Source organism: Nicotiana attenuata, unplaced genomic scaffold (assembly GCF_001879085.1).
Source record: "Nicotiana attenuata strain UT unplaced genomic scaffold, NIATTr2, whole genome shotgun sequence".
Taxonomy (NCBI): domain Eukaryota; kingdom Viridiplantae; phylum Streptophyta; class Magnoliopsida; order Solanales; family Solanaceae; genus Nicotiana; species Nicotiana attenuata.
This window is the reverse complement of record NW_017675147.1, coordinates 48677-71604: the sequence shown is the minus strand read 5'-3', so window position 1 is coordinate 71604 and position 22928 is coordinate 48677.

Here is a 22928-nt window from a genome sequence, read left to right as displayed (position 1 = left end):
ACTCTATACCTCTCGGTTGTTCGAGTGATTTTTCCCTAATTAACTTTCTCAAGCTCAATTGGGTATGACCATTTGTGCAAGCAATTGAAGTTCAAGTCGGGTATTACGATCTCTCGGTTTAACCCTTCAATTGGGACTATCAATTCTCTTGAGTACGCCCCAATTCCTTGTTGGACTAATTTTATAGACTTAGGCTCTCTTTCTCGAGAAGAGCCCAAGTCAACTAAGCATAAACTAGTATTTGCAACCACTAATTCAACAATAAAACCATAAATTACTCCAAATTTCAAACACCCATAGACATTCAAACCTTAAAATACAAGACCCATCAATTACCCACACTAGGGTTGAGCCACAACTCTAGCTGATGGGTCTAGTTGCTCATGATAATAGAGGAAAACAAAGAAATAGATGAAGATAAACCCATAATATTAAATTACTAACTAAAACTTAAGATTCAATGATAAAACTATTGTAAAATTACTCAAAATGGTAAAAGAACACTATTCACGAGCGCAGCTCAGCTTCAAAATCTAACTGATGACCTAAAAATGGGAAAAGAAACTATTTATACTAGACCGAAAATTTTGGACAAAAATACCCCTGCGGGGCTAGTGCGGCCGCACTAAGGCTCTTGGCTGAAATTCCTGCTCTCTGAACTTGGCAACCGTGGGCCGCACAAAATGCACCGCGGCTGCGGTGGCTTCTATTGCGGTCCGCACAAAATAGACCGCGGACCGCATTGGCAATTTTCCTCCAACTTGGCAACTCTCTGAACTTGAGCTTTGCGGACCGCACAATAACGAGTGCGGCCGCAATGAAGTCAATGCGGACCGTACAGAATGGAGTGCGGCCGCATTACTTGGCTGCATAAAATGAACACTCTCTGAACCTCTTCTTTGCGGAACGCACAGAATAGAGTGCGACCGCATTGCTTTGCTGCCTGAGATGAGTGCTCTCTGAACCTCTTCTTTGCGGACCGCACAGAGTGGAGCGCGGCCGCATTGGTCCTGTAACACTGAGCTTGGACTTGTCCTTGGTACTTGTGCATGTTTCACTCCTTTTTGAGCTGGTTTTGACGAATTGTCACCTTGTTGATCAAACCCTGCAATCAAGTACAACACGTAAGCCTTTGGGACTATTTTGTACACATTTCTAATCAAAACTCAAGTAAGATGGAGTGTAAAATGCATCATAATCCCTAGTTATCAACTCCCCCAAACTTAAGCTTTTGCTTGTCCTCAAGCAAACAAAATAAGACCCACCCCTTAAGAGTAAATCCAAGAAAATTCGGCTGACCTAAAGTGACCTCAACTAGCATCAATTGGGACTAACAATTGCCCTCAATTCAAATGAATCATTAACAACATTCACTCTTTTAAACACCATGGATCAAGTGCGACACAAGAGCATCAAGAGTTGACTCAACACATCAAAGAAACTCTTTCTATTACTTTGGTCATTGTGGAACCCAAACTCACACATCCTCGACTCTCCCTAAGCAAACCTCACTTTTAGATAGTAGCACTCAGAACGAGGTTAATGGAAATACACTCATCTCTCTCAAGGAAAAGTCACAAGTCCGGCACTAGGTACCATATGCTTGCCCCTTATGTGAGTCACCACTAATGTAAGATTCATTCAACTCAAGATCATATAGGGCTTTTGTGGAGACATAATGAAGGCTTTTGGTTTAAGGCAGGAAATGTTTGGTCTAAGTAGGTTCCATCTTCCCTTTAGCACTTCTTTTGCTTCATTTTTGGCACACATTCACTTGACTTTTTAAGTCATTTTACTTCTTTTCAAGGGGTTAGGAAGACACGCTGTCACTCTTTCTTGTTCCTTTCAAATCTTTTCTCCTTTCTAAACTTTCCACACCTTTCATTCTTTGCTTTTATTGAATCCCTTCATTCTTTTCTACATTGAACATTCTTTTTGTCTTTTTTGATTTTCTTTCTTTTTCATTGCCTTTCCTTTTCTTCATTTTGTACCTTTTACCACTTTGCTTCAATCCTCGTCTCTCCCCACAAACTTATACTTTTGCCATGTGCTAAGGAAAGATCGGGTGCCAAGAGAGGGTATCTTTAGAACGGGTAAAGGCTTGTAGCATGGTTCTTGAAAGAAAAAGGTCTAAGGCTCGAAAGGGCTGACTAGGGATTTTATTATTGGTAGGCTATGGAAGTGTTCAAGATATCATTCGGGTCGAGGAGAGCCTATAATCACGTCTCAAGTCAAATTGCACTTAGGATTTTGCCTAGACAAACATTCTGGGCAAGTTCTAGACCAATGGCTCGGGACTTGGACTTGCAATTCAAATTCTCACCACACAAGCTTTGGGAATGCTAAAAACACGGAGTTGGGGGACCAAAATAACCTTAGATAAGATTTGAGCAACACAATGGTCCCGAAAAACCACTTGATGATTATCAGCCAACACAAGAGTCTCAAGGTCACAACTTTCACCATCCTACACACAATGATTTGTTTTTGACCATGGGATCAAAGATAAATGTGTTAGGCCCAAGTGAAGCTTTGCTTGAGGCACCCTTACCAACTAACTACTAAAAAGCAAACAGAAAAACAGACTCAAACCATTAAGAAGGTTGTCATGCCATCTATCATCAGGAAGAGCCACCCGGTTCACACAAATTCCACCTTTGGAAAGAACCGTGGCATTAAGAAAACCAAAGGCTTATTGCAAAAGCTCAAAACAAGAAGCTACGAACATAAAATAAGAAGCTAAGAAAGGAAAAATGCGGAAAGTAAAATGAATATGTACAAGAGGGGATTTATACGAATATATATCGGGAGGATGAATATATATATAAGAAGGTAACTTTATATACAGACCTAGAGTAAAAAGTACGAAAAGTGCAATGAAATGCTAAAATTATATACATACCAAAGATAAAAAAGGAAAGAAAGCATAAGATATTGTCATATGTACAGTCATCCAAATATCCAAATAGGGATACCCCCTCAAATGAAAGCTGGCATTGTCCTCAATGCTAACTAACCAAAATAAGCACAAAAATAGAGAAGAGAGGAAAACGAAACTCCCTATGGGTCCGCCGTCTGCATGGGATCCCGATTCTGGGTCCCTGGGTCCTCTGTCTGCTCGAGAGCCTGTGACTGGCTCCCTGTGACCTGTGGCTCTGCTGGGACCTGGGCCTGGACCTGGACTGAGTCCTAGGCTGAATCTTGGGGCTGGCTGGAGGAATCTCCCTACGGGTCCTCCAACTGTATGACTGCATCATCTGAATGAGGAATCACCCTCCTTCTCTTGGGAGGCCTCTCTAACTCCTGCTATGGCTGGGGCTGGGTTGCTGGTGCTGGGTCATGCAATAACAAATCTAAAGGTAGGTGATCCGCCTTCAGCCTATCAACCTCTACCCTAAGCTTCTTCACTGACTCTTTTGAAGCCCGAGTCTTCCTCATTTTCTTTGCCTCCTTTGCAAGCTCCTTGAGTGCCTTCCCATGTGAATTAATAGCCTCTGTAATCAATTTCTAGTTCTCTAGGAGCTTCTTCTGGTTGTCCAGAAGCTTTTTGAGAGTGTCCTCAATGGACTGTGGGACCGGTGGAGGAGTAGGTGCTGACTGGGCTGCCACCGTAGTAGATAGTACAGACAACTTAGAAGAAGCTGTCTGCATCCAGTTGTTGATGCTGGCGAGGGCCTGGCTCATATGGTGGGCAGTCAATGGGTATTGTTGTGGTGGAGGGTATCTCTGGAACTGTAGAAGTGGATGGACCTGGGGCCATGTCTGCTGAGGTGGAAGGAGGCTGAGTAGGAGCAACTACCACTACTGGCTCTTCAGACTGGCCAGTTGAAATAGTGGCTTTGCCCTTGTAGTGCTTGCCCTTAGGGTTGTCATCACCCTGCAGGCTGTACCAGGAGAACGGTGCCTTTGCTTTCACTTTTACATCAAATTTCCGCTTCTCTACCTCTAAGTCCTTTAGGTACATGGTCAAGAAGTTGGGGAAGGGATAGTACCTGAGACATCACATTCCCGATGTTAATCGGGTACCCCGCCATGATCGATGCTACCAATATAGCCCGGTGAAGAAGGAGTGAGTTGTCGTGGGTAGTGGGGTCTAGTCTGCTTCACACGAATGTCTCCCACCCCTTAGCCTCAAAATTCAAAGTTTTCCTCAAGATCTTCACTATCGCAGTCAACCAATTAGGGGTGGTACCCCGCCAAGTATTGTGCCAACCAAGGACGAGCTTCCTCACCCAATTCCATCTTCTCCAAATACAATGATTCGTCCTCCTCATTGAAGCCCAAGTAGTCATTTATTGCTTTTCCATCAAATAGCACTTTTAAATTCCGCACCTTGGTCACTTTGGTGCCCTTTTTGATGTGGGCAACATTGGTGTAGAACTCCTTGACTAGGTGCTCGTTTGCATCCTCACAGTTGCTTAAGAAGTAATCCCAGCTGTAATGACCCGGCCGGTCATTTTTTAAATTTACGCCCCGATCCCCCATTAACTGCTTACCCTAAGTTCATTTCTGCTATTTTGTTTTGCTGGGACGTTCAGTGTTGAGTTTTAGAAAGTTTTGGGACACTTAGTCCCTAAATGAGAGCTTAAGTGTTGGAAAATGGTCCGTAGTCGGAACAGTGTGAAGACAACCTCGGAATGGAAATCCAATGGTTCCGTTAGCTTCGTTAGGTGATTTAAGGGTTGGGAGCGTGTTCGGAATGTATTTTGGAAGTCCGTAGCTTATTTAGGCTTGAAATGCCGAAGTTTGAATTTTTTGAAGATTCCGGTCCAATAGTGAGTTTTTGATCCGAGGGTTGGATTGGAATTCCGGAAGTTACAGCAGTTCTGTCATGTCATTTGGGATGTGTGTGCAAAATTTCAGGTCATTCGGACGAGGTTCGGGTAGGTTTTTGATCGAAAGCGTGTTTTGTTGGAAATTGAAGTTCCTAGGCTTGAATCCTTGATTTAATCGGGTTTCCGGTGTTGTTTTAGGCGTTTTAAAGATTGGTACAAGTTTGAATAAGGTATTAGGTGGTATTGGTGCTTTTGCTTGAGGTCCCGGGGGCCTCGGGATGATTTCGGGTGGTTAACGGAAGAATTTTGGAAGTTAAGAGGTAGCAGTTCTGCTACTTCTAGTATCTTTTCGCTTCTGCGGCTCAGGAACCGCAGAAGCGGAGCCGCAAAAGCGGCCTTGGCTTCGCAGAACCGATTTTTGGTCACCTTCCAGGAAACCGCAGAAGCGGTAGGAATTCCGCAGAAGCGGATCCGCTTCTGCGAGATGGGAACCGCAGAAGCGGAAGCTGGGATTTTAAAGGAAGCCGCAGAAGCGGCCAGTGTTCCGCAAAAGCGGGACCGCAGAAGCGGTCCCTTGTCCGCAAAAGCGGAAATCCCTGGGCAGAAATAGAAATGTCGAGGGTTTAATTTCATAAGTTTGCAAAATCAATTGAGAGCTCGGTTTATGGCGATTTTGAGTGGGTTTTGAAGTGAAGATCACTGGGTAATGTTTCTTTGGTCCCTTCTTATTATATTTCATCATTATATAGTTAAATCCACCAATAGAATTCGAATTCAAGGTCAAAATTGGGGAAAATTGGAAGAAACTTCATAGACCTAATTATTGAGTTTTGAGTGGGCAATTAACCTCTAATTTGGGAGATTTTTATATGGTTAGACTCGTGAGAGTACGAGGGTTCTAAAAATGTGAAAATTATTTGATTCCAAGACGTTGTTTTGAGGGGCATTTTGGTCATTTTACCTATTTTTGCGCCCTAGCTGTAAATTTATTAGCGGAATCAGTTGTTTGCAATATTATTTAGGATATGTAATTGAATTGAATAGATTTGGGCCATATGGAGTCGGATACTCATGGCAAAGGCGTTGTTTCTATTGATATTGAGCCGGTTCGAGGTAAGTGGCTTGTCTAACCTTGTGTGGGGGACCTTTCCCCTTAGGATTTGTTATTTGTTGATTTGAGTGCCTTGTACGCGAGGTGACGAGCGCGTACTTGATCCAATTGTTGAAATCCGGTTTTCTTAAGATATTGAGATTGAGTTCCTTTCATATTTGCTTTATTCTACTTGCAATTATAACCTGTGCTAGATTAGGAAAGCATGTTTAGTTGATTTGACTTGCCTAATTGCTTAAGTTGCCTTGACTGTACTACGTGAAGCATGCTAGGCCAGTACTACCAGTTGCTTGTCTTTTGTACTTCGTTTCCGTGTACCTTCTGGTTGTGATTGCGCATTTACATTGGGACTACGGATGTGGGATTCCGGTAGCTCCCCCCTTGTTTGTTTACTTTGGAACTGCGGGTTCGATTCCCGATAGATCCCCCTGCACTTTTACTTTGGAACTGCGGGTTCGATTCCCGATAGATCCCCCTGCACATTGATGGTTGGACTACGGGACGGTATCCCAGGAGACCCTTCGGATGTACACATATGATGGACTACGGGACGGTATCCCGGGAGATCCACTGGACAGTTGAGAAAAAAGGGGCTATAGGACCGTATCCTGGGAGACCCTCATTGTTATCATTGGTATTGAGCTGTGTTTACTCTGTGTTTATTCTGTACTCGTGTTTTATAGCCTCGTTGACTTGTCTTATCTCACTGTTGTACTTATTATGTCTGTCAGATTTTTATACTGTTAAATTATGATTATTATTATTATTATTATTATTATTATTATTATTATTATTATTATTATATTTTGTCTTAGTAGGGCCCTGACCTTCCTCGTCACTACCCAACCGAGGTTAGGCTTAGCACTTACTGAGTACCGCTGTGGTGTACTCATGCCCTTCCTGCGCATGTTTTCATGTGCAGATCATTCAGGTACTTCCACTCAGGCGCACTATCAGTGAGGCAGGAGGACTACAGAGACTTCGAGGTAGATCTGCTGCGTCCGCAGACCGAGAGTCTCTCTCTTACTCTACCTTTAGTACTTAGTTTTCCTTCTTTCGGTTGTTAGAAATTCTGGAGTTTGGAACCTTTACTATACACTTCTGCAGCCTGTGTTGCCTGTGAGTTTCCGGGTTTTGAGAATTGTTTTAGACTTGTGATATTGAGTTGTACTTGCCAAACGGCATTCAGTACAGTTTCCTTTAGATATTTTATTTGATTTTTCTCTATTTTTCCGCAATTATTATATTTCCGCAAATGTTAGGCTTACGTCATGGGGACCAGGTGCCGTCATGAAATGTTCACGGTTGGTGAACTAGGGTCGTGACAAGTTGGTATCAGAGCTCTAGGTTCATAGGAGTCACGGAACACAGGCCGGTTTATTAGAGTCTCGCTGATTGGTACGGAGACGTCTGTACTTTTCTACGAGGGGCTATGTAACTGTTTAGGAAAAACCTTCGTTTCATTTGAATTCCTTGTCGTGCGATATTTTGACATCAATTCTAAACTTCTGACTTCTATTCTCTCACAGATGGTGAGGACACGTGCCACTCGAGATGATCAGGCACCCGCGCCCCCTACTGCAGCCGTCAGAGGCCGGGGCCAGGGGAGAGGTCGAGGACGCGCACGAGGTGCAGCCAGAGCACCTGCGCGAGCTGCCGCCGAGGTACCACCAGCAGATCCAGCCGGAGCCCAGGCACCTGGAACACCTACTACTGCCACTACTACTCCAGTGCTCCAAGAGACTTTGGCTCAGTTCATGAGCATGTACACCACCTTGGCTCAGGCAGGGTTGCTTCCCCTTGTTGCAGCCACATCCCAGGCCGGGGGAGGACCACAGACTCCCGCCGTCCGCACTCCTGAGCAGCAAGTGCAGGTTGATCAGGTTCCCGAGATTATTCCGGCACCGCTTGTAGCACCAGTTCAGCCCGAGGATGGGTCAGCTGCTTCAGAGGACGAGCAGTGCAGGCTTGAGAGGTTCAAGAAGTATGATCCCCCAGTGTTCAGTGGCTTAGCATCAGATGATGCCTTGGGATTTTTGGAGGAATGTCATCGTATTCTTCGTACTATGGGCATAGTGGAGTCCAGCGGGGTTTTTTTCACTGCTTTTCAGCTTCGGGGAGCCGCCTATGATTGGTGGCGTACTTATGAGTTAGAGAGTCCAGTCGAGGCTGCTTCACTGACTTGGACCCAGTTCTAGGACATGTTTATGAGAGAGTTTGTTCCCCAGAGCCTCAGAGATTCATGGCGCGTAGAGTTTGAGCACTTGTGCCAGGGTGCTATGATAGTTTCAGAGTATGCCATCCGTTATACCAGGTTGGCCAGGCACGCACCGGCTTTGGTTGCTACAGTTCGAGAGAGAGTTCGCAGGTTCATTGAGGGCCTTATTCTGCCCATCAGGTCTAGCATGGCTCGAGAGTTGGAGATGGACATTCCTTATCAGCAGGTAGTGAGCATTGCTAGGAGGATTGAGGGTATGCTCGCCAGGGAGCGAGGAGAGAGGGAGGCCAAGAGGTCTCAAGATTCGGGCCACTACTCTGGTGCCCGTACCTCATCCAGGTCGTTATGGTAGAGGTTATTCTGGTCGCCCTATTCATTCAGCTCTTCCAGCAGCCGGTAGTACTCCAGCTCCAGCTACACCTCAGGAGCCTTACTATGCGCCTCCAGTTTCTAGCGCTCATCCTGCGCGGGGTACTTCCAGAGATCAGTCTAGCAGGCCTAGCCCTAGCCAGTCACAGCCACCGCACCCTCCCAGAGCTTGCTTCGAGTGTGGTGATACACGCCACATGGTTAGGGACTGCCCCTGACTAGGTAGGGGTGCATCTTCACAGACTACCCAGCCACAGCATGCTCCTCAGAGTTCTCAGGCTATGGTCACAGCTCCTGCTGCTACCCCACCTGCCCAGCCAGCCAGGGGCAGAGGTAGGGGAGATAGAAGTCGCCCTCGAGAGAGGGCTGTGCCAGATATTATCGTATTCCTGCCCGCACTGAGGCTGTTGCCTCCGACTCCGTCATCACAGGTATTATACTGGTTTGTCACAGAGAGGCATCGGTTCTATTCGATCCAGGCTCTACTTACTCTTTTGTGTCTACTTACTTTGCTCCGCATTTGGGTGTGCCTCGGGATTCTTTGAGTGCCCCCGTTTATGTTTCTACTCCTGTGAGAGATTCTCTTGTTGTGGACCGCATTTATCGGTCATGTTTGGTTACTATTCGTGGTTTTGAGACCAGAGCAGATTTATTGTTACTCGGTATGGTGGATTTTGACATTATTCTGGGCATGGACTGATTGTCGCCCCACTTTGCTATTCTTGATTGTCACGCCAAGACCGTGACGCTGGCTATGCCAGGTGTTCCGCGTATTGAGTGGAGTGGTACTTTAGATCACACTCCCAGTAGACTTATCTCTTTTCTTAAAGCTCAGCGCATGGTTGAGAAGGGGTGTGCCGCGTATTTGGCTTATGTGAGAGATGTTAGTGTTGATACCCCTTCTGTTAATTCTGTTCTAGTGGTGCGGGATTATCCCGATGTATTTCCAGCTGATCTTCCAGGCATGCCGCCTGGTAGGGACATTGATTTTGGCATTGATCTGTTGCCGGGCACTCAGCCCATTTCCATTCCTCCGTATCGTATGGCTCCTCCTGAGTTGAAGGAGTTGAAGGATCAGTTGCGAGAATTGCTTGGTAAGGGTTTTATTCGACCCAGTGTGTCACCGTGGGGTGCTCCTGTCTTGTTTGTGAAGAAAAAGCATGGTTCTATGCGCATGTGTATTGACTACCGCTAGTTGAACAAGGCTACAGTGAAGAACCGTTATCCTTTGCCTCGTATAGATGATCTGTTTGACCAGCTTCAGGGCGCACAGGTGTTTTCTAAGATTGACTTGCGCCTCAGGGTACCATCAGTTGAAGATTCGGGAGCCTGATATCCCGAAGACTGCCTCCAGGACTCGATACGGCCATTACGAGTTCCTTGTTATGTCATTTGGGCTGACCAATGCCCCTGCAGCTTTCATGCACTTGATGCACAGCGTATTCAGGCCATATGTTGACTCGTTCGTGATTGTTTTTATTGATGATATTCTGGTGTACTCCCGGAGTCGGGAAGATCATGAGCAGTACCTGAGGACCGTGCTTCAGACCTTGAGAGAGAAGAAGTTATATGCAATGTTCTCAAAATGTGAGTTTTGGCTGAGTTCTGTGGCATTCTTAGGCCATGTGATTTCTAGCGAGGGTATTCAGGTGGATCCGAGGAAGGTAGAGGCCGTGCAGAGTTGGCCCAGGCTGTCCTCAGCTACAAAGATTCGCAGTTTCCTTGGCTTGACGGGTTACTACCGTCGTTTTGTGGAGGGATTTTCATCGATTGCTGCCCCTATGACTAGATTGACCCAGAAGGGTGCCCCATTTCAGTGGACAGAGGAGTGTGAGGCGAGCTTTTAGAAGCTCAAGACAGCTTTGACTACAGCCCCTATCTTGATGTTGCCTACCGGGTCGGGGTCTTATACTATCTATTGTGACACCTCGAGAGTTGGCCTTGGAGCAGTGTTGATGCAGGACGGTACGGTGATTGCCTACGCGTCCAGACAGTTGAAGGTATATGAAAAGAATTACCTTGTCCACGACCTTGAGTTAGCTGCCATTGTTCATGCCTTGAAGATCTGGCGTCATTACCTGTATGGAGTGCCTTGTGAGATCTATACTGGTCATCGAAGTTTGCAGCACTTGCTCAAGCAAAAGGATCTCAATATGCGTCAGAGGAGGTGGTTAGAGCTGCTGAAGGATTATGACATCACTATCCTATATCACCCGGGCAAGGCCAATGTGGTGGCGGATGCCTTGAGTCGCCGGGCGGAGAGTTTGGGGAGTTTGGCATATTTACCAGCTTCAGAGAGGCCTATGGCGATGGATGTTCAGGCCTTAGCCAGCCAGTTCGTGAGATTGGATCTTTCGGAGCCCAGTCGGGTTCTAGCCTGTGTGGTTTCCCGGTCTTCCCTATTTGACCGTATCAGGGAGCAGCAGTATGATGACCCTCATTTGCTTGTCCTTCAGGACAGGGTCCAATATTCGGATGGCGCCGTATGAGGCTTTATATGGCAGGAGGTGTAGATCTTCGGTGGGTTGGTTCAAGCCGGGTGAGGCCAGGCTATTGGGTATAGAGATGGTTCAGGATGCATTGGAGAAGGTCAAGGTGATTCAGGACAGACTCCGTACAGCCCAGTCTAGACAGAAGATTTACGCGGACAGGAAGGTTCGTGATGTTTCATATATGGTTGGTGAGCGGGTTCTGCTTCGGGTCTCTCCTATGAAGGGCGTCATGAGGTTTGGAAAGAAAGGGAAGCTGAGTCCGAGGTTTATTGGCCCTTTTGAGATCTTGAGGCGAGTTAGGGAGGTTGCTTATGAGCTTGCCTTACCTCCCAGCTTGGCCGGAGTTCATCCGGTATTTCATGTTTCGATGCTCCGGAGGTATCATGGTGATCCGTCGCACGTGTTGGATTTCAGCTCAGTCCAGTCTGACAAGGATCTATCCTATGTTGAGGAGCCAGTGGCTATTTTGGACAGACAGATCAGAAAGTTGAGGTCAAAGAACATAGCTTCAGTAAAGGTTCAGTGGCGGGGTCAGCCGGCCGAGGAGGCGACTTGGGAGACCGAGCAGGATATGCGCAGCCAGTACCCTCATCTTTTCACTACTTCAGGTATGTTCTCTATGCTCGTTCGAGGACGAACGAATGTTTAAGTGTAGGAGGATGTAACGACCCGGCCGGTCATTTTTGGAATTTACACCTCGATCCCCCATTAACTGCTTCCCCTAAGTTCATTTCTGCTATTTTGGTTTGCTGGGACGTTCGGTGTTGAGTTTTGGAAAGTTTTGGGACACTTAGTCCCTAAATGAGAGCTTAAGTGTTGGAAAATGGTCCGTAGTCAGAACAGTGTAAAGACATCCTCGGAATGGAAATCTGATGGTTCCGTTAGCTTCGTTAGGTGATTTAAGGGTTGGGAGTGTGCTCGGAATGTATTTTGGAAGTCCGTAGCTTATTTAGGCTTGAAATGCCGAAGTTTGAATTTTTTGAAGATTCCGGTCCAATAGTGAGTTTTTGATCCGAGGGTCGGATTGGAATTCCGGAAGTTACAGCAGTTCCGTCATGTCATTTGGGATGTGTGTGCAAAATTTCAGGTCATTCGGACGAGGTTCGGGTAGGTTTTTGATCGAAAGTGTGTTTTGTTGGAAATTGAAGTTCCTAGGCTTGAATCCTTGATTTAATCGGGTTTCCGGTGTTGTTTTAGGTGTTTTTGTGTCGAGAAGTGCAAAATCGTATGGATACGATTCTCGTTTTGTATCTTGATTAATTGGATCGTTTCTTTATGGATTCCTATCCCAAACTCTTCGAAGGGGATTCTTATTTGTACAAATGGTACTTCGAGCTTGGAACGAGCATGAAGAGATTAACGATACTTCTTTATCTTTTGAGTTGTTCTGCCGGATCGGTCGCTCAAGATCTTTGGTCTTTATCCGGACCCGATGGATTGGTACAAGTTTGAATAAGGTATTAGGTGGTATTGGTGCTTTTGGTTGAGGTCCCGGGGGCCTCGGGATGATTTCGGGTGGTTAACGGAAGAATTTTGGAAGTTAAGAGGTAGCAGTTCTGCTACTTCTGGTATCTTTTCGCTTCTGCGGCTTGGGAACCGCAGAAGCGGAGCCGCAAAAGCGGCCTTGGCTTCGCAGAACCGATTTTTGGTCACCTTCCAGGAAACCGCAGAAGCGGTAGGAATTCCGCAGAAGCGGATCCGCTTCTGCGAGATGGGAACCGCAGAAGCGGAAGCTGGGATTTTAAAGGAAGCCGCAGAAGCGGCCAGTGTTCCGCAAAAGCGGGACCGCAGAAGCGGTCCCTTGTCCGCAAAAGCGGAAATCCATGGGCAGGAATAGAAATGTCGAGGGTTTAATTTCATAAGTTTGCAAAATCAGAGCTCGGTTTATGGCGATTTTGAGTGGGTTTTGAAATGAAGATCACTGGGTAATGTTTCTTTGTACCCTTCTTATTATATTTTATCATTATATAGTTAAATCCACCATTAGAATTCGAATTCAAGGTCAAAATTGGGGAAAATTGGAAGAAACTTCATAGACCTAATTATTGAGTTTTGAGTGGGCAATTGACCTCTGATTTGGGAGATTTTTATATGGTTAGACTCGTGAGAGTACGAGGGTTCTAAAAATGTGAAAATTATTCGATTCCGAGACGTTGGCTTGAGGGGCGTTTTGGTCATTTTACCTATTTTTGCGCCCTAGCTGTAAATTTATTAGCGGAATCAGTTGTTTGCAATATTATTTACGATATGTAATTGAATTGAATAGATTTGGGACATTTGGAGTCGGATACTCGTGGCAAAGGCGTGGTTTCTATTGATATTGAGCCGGTTCGAGGTAAGTGGCTTGTCTAACCTTGTGTGGGGGACCTTTCCCCTTAGGATTTGTTATTTGTTGATTTGAGTACCTTGTACGCGAGGTGACGAGCGCGTACTTGAGCCAATTGTTGAAAATTCGGTTTTCTTAAGATATTGAGATTGAGTTCCTTTCATATTTGCTTTATTCTACTTGCAATTATAACCTGTGCTAGATTAGGAAAGAATGTTTAGTTGATTTGACTTGCCTAATTGCTTAAGTTGCCTTGACTGTACTACGTGAAGCATGCCGGGCCACTACTACCAGTTGCTTGTCTTTTGTACTTCGTTTCCGAGTACCTTCTGGTTGTGATTGCGCATTTACATTGGGACTACGGATGTGGGATTCCGGTAGCTCCCCCCCTTGTTTGTTTACTTTGGGACTGCGGGTTCGATTCCCGATAGATCCCCCTGCACTTTTACTTTGGGACTGCGGGTTAGATTCCTGATAGATCCCCATGCACTTTTACTTTGGGACTGCGGGTTCGATTCCCAATAGATCCCCCTGCACATTGATGGTTGGACTACGGGACGGTATCCCGGGAGACCTTTCGGATGTACACAAATGATGGACTACGGGACGGTATCCCGGGAGATCCACTGGACAGTTGAGAAAAAATGGGCTACAGGACGGTATCCTGGGAGACCCTCATTGTTATCATTGGTATTGAGCTGTGTTTACTCTGTGTTTATTCTGTACTCGTGTAGTTGTTATAGCATCGTTGACTTGTCTTATCTCACTGTTGTACTTATTATGTCTGTCAGATTTTTATACTGTTAAATTATTATTATTATTAATATTATTATATTTTATCTCAGTAGGGCCCTGACCTTCCTCGTCACTACCCAACCGAGGTTAGGCTTGGCACTTACTAAGTACCGCTGTGGTGTACTCATGCCCTTCCTGCGCATGTTTTCATGTGCAGATCATTTGGGTACTTCCACTCAGGCGCACTATCAGTGAGGCAGGAGGACTACGGAGACTTCGAGGTAGATCTGCTGCGTCCGCAGACCGACGAGTCTCCCTCTTACTCTACCTTTAGTACTTAGTTTTCCTTCTTTCGGTTGTTAGAAATTCTGGAGTTTGGAACCTTTACTATACACTTCTGTAGCCTGTGTTGCCCGTTAGTTTCCAGGTTTTGGGAATTGTTTTAGACTTGTGATATTGAGTTGTACTTGCCAAGCGGCATTCAGTACAGTTTCCTTTAGATATTTGATTTGATTTTCTCTATTTTTCGCAATTATTATATTTCCGCAAATGTTAGGCTTACCTGGTCATGGGGACCAGGTGCCGTCATGACATGTTCACGATTGGTGAACTAGGGTCGTGACGCCAGCCCACTCTCTCTCTGAACTGTCTTCTCACATTGGGGTTGTGAGGCAAGAGGTCTCTATCGACGAAACTTCGTTCACGGATCAATTTCCTCTCAGGCCACCGTTCTCTGAACTTATGGTAGGCCACCTCACTCACAAACCGGTCCTGCCATGCTTCCGGATTTCTACTTCTCTCTAATCCTCCCACCTGAGGCTCACCCCCTTCTACTTCATCCCCTACTTCTGCTACGGGGCTCTCTCCGGATAGTGAAGCTGTAGGAGATATGGAATATTCATTGCCACTGCCAACGGCTGAGCCCTCAGACGACTCAGAAGATACACGTGCTTGGGAAATGGGAGAGCCTTGAGGAGTGGGGTCATCTGTCAGTCTAAATCTGTTCGGGAAGTCATCTATATACTCCGAGACAGAGTCAGAGTCATACGCTTCCCGGGAAGGCTCATACTCACTTCCCGATGAGTGGGAAACAGCTCTATCAGCTGCCCGGATCGCCTTCCTTGTTGCTTTTATTGCTTCCCGTACTTGGGGGATCAATTTTATCTTTCCACGTCCCCTCTCCCGGGAGGACTCTCCTCGTCCTAGTTGTTTATCACCTTTTCCTCTTGATCTCACCATTGTCTGCAAGCAACATTCAGTCATGCATTGTTAGTATCAATAGAATCAATTAATTTCACAGTTGCAGGAAAATAGTTGTAGACAGTACAAAGTTGCAGAATGCGGACCGCACAAAATCCATTGCGGTCCGCACAGAGGTGGGGTTCAGACTACCCACTCTATGAATCTGTGCACCGCGGACCGCACAAAATGCAATGCGGTCCGTATTAAGGCACCGCGGACCGCACAAAATCCTTTGCCGCCACAATCCTCAAGATTCACTTTCAGAAGTTATTTCACCGCGGTCCGCACAAAAGCACCGCGGACCACACAAAAATCCACCGCGGTCTGCATTGAGTGCCCAACAGCAGCACCGACCTAGGGTTCAATGTTCTGTCCAATTTTAGTCCCAATTTTCACCTAATAATGATTCCCTAGGTGTTGTATCTAATTATGCCTAATTAAAACAGGATTAACTAACCTAAGCTACAAATTAAAAGAAAAATGGGAAGAAAAGAAGAAAAACTAAGAGAAATTTGAAAGTCAAAAGAAAATAGCAAAATTAAACAACTACAAAGGAATTAAAGTTACCAGAAATGAGATGCACTGATGATTAATCGAAACAAATCAGTTGAGTTCGTGCAATTTTAGGGAGTGACAGTGATGAACAGTGATTTTAGGGCTTTGAGAGTAAAGAGATCGAAAAGTTTAAATGGAGGGCCTCAGGTCCTATTTATAGAAAAAGGTCCTGGGCCCCAGCTCACTTACCCACCGCGGACTGCAAAAAATGGCATTGCGGTCCGCAATACTCAGTAACATGAAAGTTTGAGAATGCAACCACTGCGGACCGCACAAAATACTCCGCGGCCGCAGTGGTCCACCGCGGACCGCGCAAAATGTAATGCGGCCGCGGTGGCAAACTTCAGAGAGCTAATTTTCAACATCAACCATCAGTGCGGTCCGCACTGATTTTGTGCCCCCGCATTGAGTCCTTTGCGGCCGCACAAAATGTAGTGCAGTTCGCATTGCAAACTTCAGAGATTGATCAATTTTTCCACTTGGTCCTGCATTGCATCAACACAATCCTACAGCATCTCACAACCAGTCAGTCCAAAAATAAATCCTATACTACAAAGAAAATCAAAGAAAAATGAAAAGAAAGACACATGGGTTGCCTCCCAAGAAGCGCCTAACTTAACATCGCGGCACGACGCAGGTTACCATCAAATCACTTTAGATGAAGAAGTGTCACGAAATGGATGTCATCAATTTTTCCCAAGTAGTGCTTGACCCTGTTCCCATTAACTCTAAAAACCTCCCCATTTTTGTTCTTCAAATCAAGTGCTCCAAACGGAGTCACCAACACCACTTCAAAAGGTCCACTCCATTTTGACTTAAGCTTTCCCGGAAACAGACGTAACCGAGAGTTGAACAAGAGAACCAAATCACCCACTTTGAACTCCTTGCCACGAGCATATTTATCATGAAGGTACTTCATCTTNCAAAAATGAAAGTACAAAAGAAAATAGACAAAATTAAACAACTAAAAAAGAATTAAAGTTACCAGAAATGAGATGCAATGATGATTAATCGAGACAAATCAGTTGAATTCGTGCAATTTAGAGAGTGAACAGTAATTTTGGGCTTTTGAAGAGTAAAAGATCAAAAAGTTCAAATGGAGGGCCTCAGGTCCTATTTATACGAAAAAGGTCCTGGGCCCCAGCTCACCTACCACTGCGGACCGCACAAAATGGCACTGCGGTCCGCATTACTCATAAACATGAAGATTTGAGAAGGCAACCACTGCGGACCGCACAAAATGCTCTGCGGCCGCAGTGGTCCACTGCGGACCGCACAAAATGCAATGCGGCCGCGATGACAAACTTCAGAGAACCATTTTGTAACACCAATCATCATTGCGGTCCGCACTGATTTTGTGCCCCCGCACTAAGTCCTTTGCGGCCGCATAAAATGTAGTTCGTCCGCATTGCAAACTTCAGAGAGTGATCAATTTTTCAACTTGGTCCTGCACTGCATCAACACAATCCTACAGCATCTCACAACCAGTCAATCCAAAAATACATCCTATACTATGAAGAAAATCAAAGAAAAATGAAAAGAAAAACACATGGGTTGCCTCCCAAGAAGCGCCTAATTTAACATCGCGGCACGACGCAGGTTACCATCAAATCACTTTAGATGAAGAAGTGTCACGAAATGGATGTCATCAATTTTTCCCAAGTAGTGCTTGACCCTGTTCCCATTAACTCTAAAAACCTCCCCATTTTTGTTCTTCAAATCAAGTGCTCCAAACGGAGTCACCAACACCACTTCAAAAGGTCCACTCCATTTTGACTTAAGCTTTCCCGGAAACAGACGTAACCGAGAGTTGAACAAGAGAACCAAATCACCCACTTTGAACTCCTTGCCACGAGCATATTTATCATGAAGGTACTTCATCTTATCCTTGTACAAGGATGAACTGGAGTAGGCATGGAATCGGAATTCATCAAGTTCATTAAGATGCTCCACACGCAGATTTGCTTCCACATCCCATTCAAGATTCAGTTTCCAAAGCCCACATGGCCTTGTGCTCTAACTCAACCGGTAGATAGCAAGCTTTCCCAAACACCAACCGGTACGGAGACATACCAATCGGAGTCTTGTAAGCAGCCTGTAAGCCCATAGAGCATCATCCAACTTCTTAGACCAATTGGTCCTATTTGCATTGACCGTTGTGGACAAAATACTCTTGATTTCCCTGTTTGAGACTTCAACTTGGCCACTCGCCTGAGGATGATAAGGAGTAGAAGCTTTGTGGTTGACACCATACTTTGCAAGCAAGGTGTCAAAAGCTCTATTGCAAAAGTGCAACCCCCCATCACTTATGACTGCACGAGGAGTGCCAAACCTTGTATAAATGCTCTTTTTGAGAAACGCAACCACACTCTGAGCTTCATTGTTGGGCAAAGCCACGACCTCGACCCATTTTGAAATATAGTCAACCGCCACTAGAATGTAGGTGTTCCCGCACGAGCTTACAAATGGGCCCATGAAATCAATACCCCACACATAAAAAATATCCACTTCTAGAATGGTGTTGAGAGGCATCTCATCTTTCTTCGAAATACCGCCCACTCTTTGACATTCGTCACACATCTTCACAAGATCACTTGCATCTTTATACAAAGTTGGCCAGTAAAACCCACAGCTAAGGACCTTCGAAGCTGTCGTCGCTCCGCCATGATGGCCACCATAGGGAGAGGAATGACAAGCCTTTAAGATACTCAACTGCTCCTCCTCAAGGACACAACTCCGGATCACTCCATCGGTGCAAATCTTGAATAAGTACGGCTCATCCTAATAGAAATCCAAACTATCCTGTTTGAGCTTCTTCCTTTGGTTAGAAGAGAGCTCACACGGGATTATACCAGTCACAAGGTAATTAGCAACATCTGCAAACCATGACATATCATTCATTGACACAGAAAGTAGTTTCTCATCGGGAAATGCATCATTGATCTCTAGGCCATCACACGGCCTCCCTTCCTCCTCCAAGCGGGACAAGTGGTCTGCCACTTGGTTTTCACTGCCTTTCTGGTCCAGAATTTCCACACCAAACTCTTGAAGTAACAAGACCCATCGCATAAGCCTAGCTTTGGAGTCTTTCTTCGTCATCAAATACCTAAGAGCTTCATGATCGGTGTGCACTATGACCTTGGCTCCCATGATATACGGCCAAAATTTTTCTATTGCGAACACAATAGCCAACAACTCTTTCTCAGTTACTGTATAGTTCCTTTGAGCCTCATTCATTACCTTGCTCGCATAGTACACCGGATGAAACATTTTGTTCACTCTTTGACCCAAAACTGCCCCAACCGGAACATCACTCGCATCGCACATAAGCTCTAAAGGCAAGCTCCAATTGGGTATGGTAATGATAGGGGTGGTGGTCAACTTATGCTTGAGAAGTTCAAATGCTTGCATACATCCCTCATCGAACACGAACTTGGCATCCTTTTCTAGTATCTTGCACAAAGGATTCACTACCTTCGAAAAGTCCTTGATAAATCTCCGGTAGAACCCCGCATGCCCAAGAAAACTTCTAACCCCCTTGACAGAAGTGGGGGGGAGGAAGCCTTGAAATCACCTCTATTTTAGCCTTGTCTACCTCAATGCCATGCTTTGAAATTTTATGACCGAGCACTATGCCCTCCTCAACCATGAAGTGGCATTTTCCCAATTGAGCACAAGATTTGTGTCTTCACAACGAGCCAACACTCTATCCAGATTTTTCAAACATTCATCAAATGAATCACCTACAACACTAAAGTCGTCCATGAACACCTCCAAAATATCTTCCACCATATCGGTGAAAATGGCCATCATACACCGTTGGAATGTCGCTGGTGCATTACACAACCCAAAAGGCATCCGAGAAAAGGCAAAGGTGCCATATGGACAAGTAAATGTGGTCATCTCCTGATATTCCGGAGCAATCAAGATTTTGTTGTACCCAGAATATTCATCCAAGAAATAGTATAAGGCACGCCCAGCAAGACGATCAAGCATTTGGTCAAGGAAAGGCAATGGGAAGTGATCCTTGCGGGTCACCTTGTTCAACTTGCGGTAGTCCATGCACACTCTCCATCCGGTCACTGTTCGGGTTGAAATTAGTTCATTTTTAGCATTGGTCACCACGGTCATACCACCCTTATTCAGCACACACTGGACCGGCGAAGTCCACGAGCTGTCAGTAATAGGGTACACAACCCCGACATCTAACCACTTGATCACCTCCTTTTTCACAACTTCCTGCATCGCCTCGTTCAACCTCCTTTGATGTTCCAAAGAGGGTTTTGCATCATCTTTAAGAATAATCTTGTGCATACAGAATGCGGGGCTTATTCCCCGAATATCAGCTAAAGTCTATCCAATTGCCTTCTTCCGCTTTTTGAGCACCGCCAATGCGGCATCTACCTGCATGTTAGTAAGACAAGAGGAAAGAATAACTGGCCAAGTAGAACTAGGGCCTAAGAATTCATACCTGAGGTGTGGAGGTAATGGCTTCAACTCCAACACCTGAGGCTCCTCAATTGAAGGCTTTGTTGGAGGAGTCTTTCTATTTTCAAGATCCAAAGAGAGTTTCCTAGGCTCATAAGAATAAGAGCCCGTTCCATGTAAAGCATTCACGCACTCCACTCGGCCCGCATCATCATTCACATCAAGATTCAACAATACAGCCTCCAGAGGGTCCTCCACATTGATCATTGCACTAGTATCATCAATTATCACAGCCGTGACGAGATCCACAAATGAGCACACTTCGGTACAATTGGGCTGCTTCATTGACTTGCACATATGATAGACCACTTTTTCATCAGCCACCCGGAAAGTGAGTTCCCCTGCTTCCATATCAACTAAGGCCTTCCCCGTATCAAGGAAAGGTCTCCCCAATATGATCGTAACTTCATAATCTACCTCACAATCCAAGATCACAAATTCAGCTGGCAAGATAAATTTGTCCACCCGGACGAGAACATCATCTATTATACCCAAAGGCCTCTTTATCGATCTATCTGCCATTTGCAACCTCATGGAAGTCGGCCTCGGTTGTCCAATCCCTAATGTCTTGAAAACTGAGTAGGGCATCAAGTTGATACTCGCCCCCAAATCACATAGAGCTTTATCAAAGTCTGCACTTCTAATAGTGCAAGGAATGGTGAAAGCACCGGGATCCTCCAACTTCGGAGCCATTGAATGCACTATAGCACTAACTTGGTGGGTCATCTTAATAGTTTCACAGTCCATGGATCTTTTCTTCGTCACCAAATCTTTCATGAATTTAGCATAGCTAGGCATTTGCTCCAAAGCCTCCACTAAAGGCACATTAATGGATAAGCTCTTCATCATGTCAATGAACTTTTTGAACTGATTCTCATTTTTCTGCTTTGCTAGCCTCTGGGGATAACGTGGAGGTGGCTTAGGAAAGGGTGCCTTGGCTTTTGGCACAACTGGCTCCGGCATGTCCATTACGTGTTCCCTAGACGGGTTCACATCATCCTGTGTTTCCACCTCGGCATCTTGAATATCAATCCACACTTCTTCATTCACATTTTTATCAATCACATTTTCGACCACCAAAGGAACTTCATCTTCTTGCAACTCGACTTTATCACTCAAAATTTGCTTTTGTTTGGAGGCATTCACATCACCGCCTCATCCACTCCTTGTAGTTACTGCCATAACATGATTGTTCCCACCCTTTGGGTTAACTACCGTATCACTCGGTAGAGACCCCTTAGGGAGAGTATTCAAAGACCGTGAGATTTGGCCTAGCTAAACCTCCAAATTTCTGATTGAAGTGTTGTGAGAAGCCAATTGCGCATCGGAGTCAGCATTCTTTTTCATCGTCTGTTCAAACATCATTTCAATTCTCCCCATGTCACTGTTGGAAGAACTAGGACCCTAGGATGGAAAAGGCGGTGGATTGCTCGGTTGTTGATACATTTGGGGCCTTTGAAAGCCTTGCCCCTGATTTCCCTGGTTGTTGTTCCATCCACCCTGGTTGTTGTTTCCAACCCAATTATTGTTGTTGCCCCAGTTTACTTGATTGTTCCGATTGTTGTTTTGATTTCCCCAATTGTTGTTCCCTTGTTGTTGATTATTCCAATCGTTGTTGACTTGTTGCTGGTTACCCCAATTGCCTTGGGATCTCCATTGTTGCTGCTGGTTAGAAGAATTGCCCCTTTGGCCTTGATAGTTATTCACATATTGTACCTCTTCATTCTGCCCATCATAACCATCATCTTGGAATCCACCACAATCATTGTCATATTGTTCCGAACTCCCTTGGTTTTGTTGACCTCTTTGTCTTCTATTGTTCACTAGCATGTTGTCACCCTCTATGGCGTTTACTTGGCGAGGATTTTGAACTTGTTGCAACTGTGCCTTTGCTAATTGGTTCATTATTGTTGTAAGTTCTGCTATAGCCTGCCCATGGTCATGTAGTTCTTTGTGCAAGTGAGTGACCATGGGGTCACCCTGTGGAACATTGGCTCTACTTTGCCAAGCGGAGGGCGTGTCAGCCATCTCGTCAAGAATGGCACAAGCTTCATCATAAGGCAGCTTCATGAAATTACCCCCCAGCCAGTTAATTCACTATGCATTGATTTGTTGTGTTGATGCCCTGATAGAAGGTCTGTTGAATAATCGCCTCGGTCATATCATTGTTGGGGCAATCCTTCACCATGGTTCTATATCTCTCCCAAATCTCGTGTAATGGCTCGGTGGGCTCCTGCTTGAAAGCTAAGATCTCATCCCGCAATGTTGCCATGTGCCCCGAAGAGAAAAACTTGGCAATGAACTTATCCGCCAACTCATCCCAAGTAGTGATGGAATGGTTGGGAAGTCGCTCAAGCCAATCCAATGCCTTCCCTCTAAGTGAAAATGGGAAGAGTCTCAACCGAAGTGCATCCTCGGATACATTGGTTTGCTTGCTCCCCCAACAGGTATCCACGAACCCCTTGAGATGTTTGTAAGCATTCTGAGTGGGAGCACCCATGAAATACCCTCGCTGCTCCAACAATGTCAGCATCACATTAGTAATTTGGAAATTGCCCGCCCGGATCCGGGGCGGGACAATTGCACTAGCATAGCCTTGGTTGGGAAGTACTCGAGG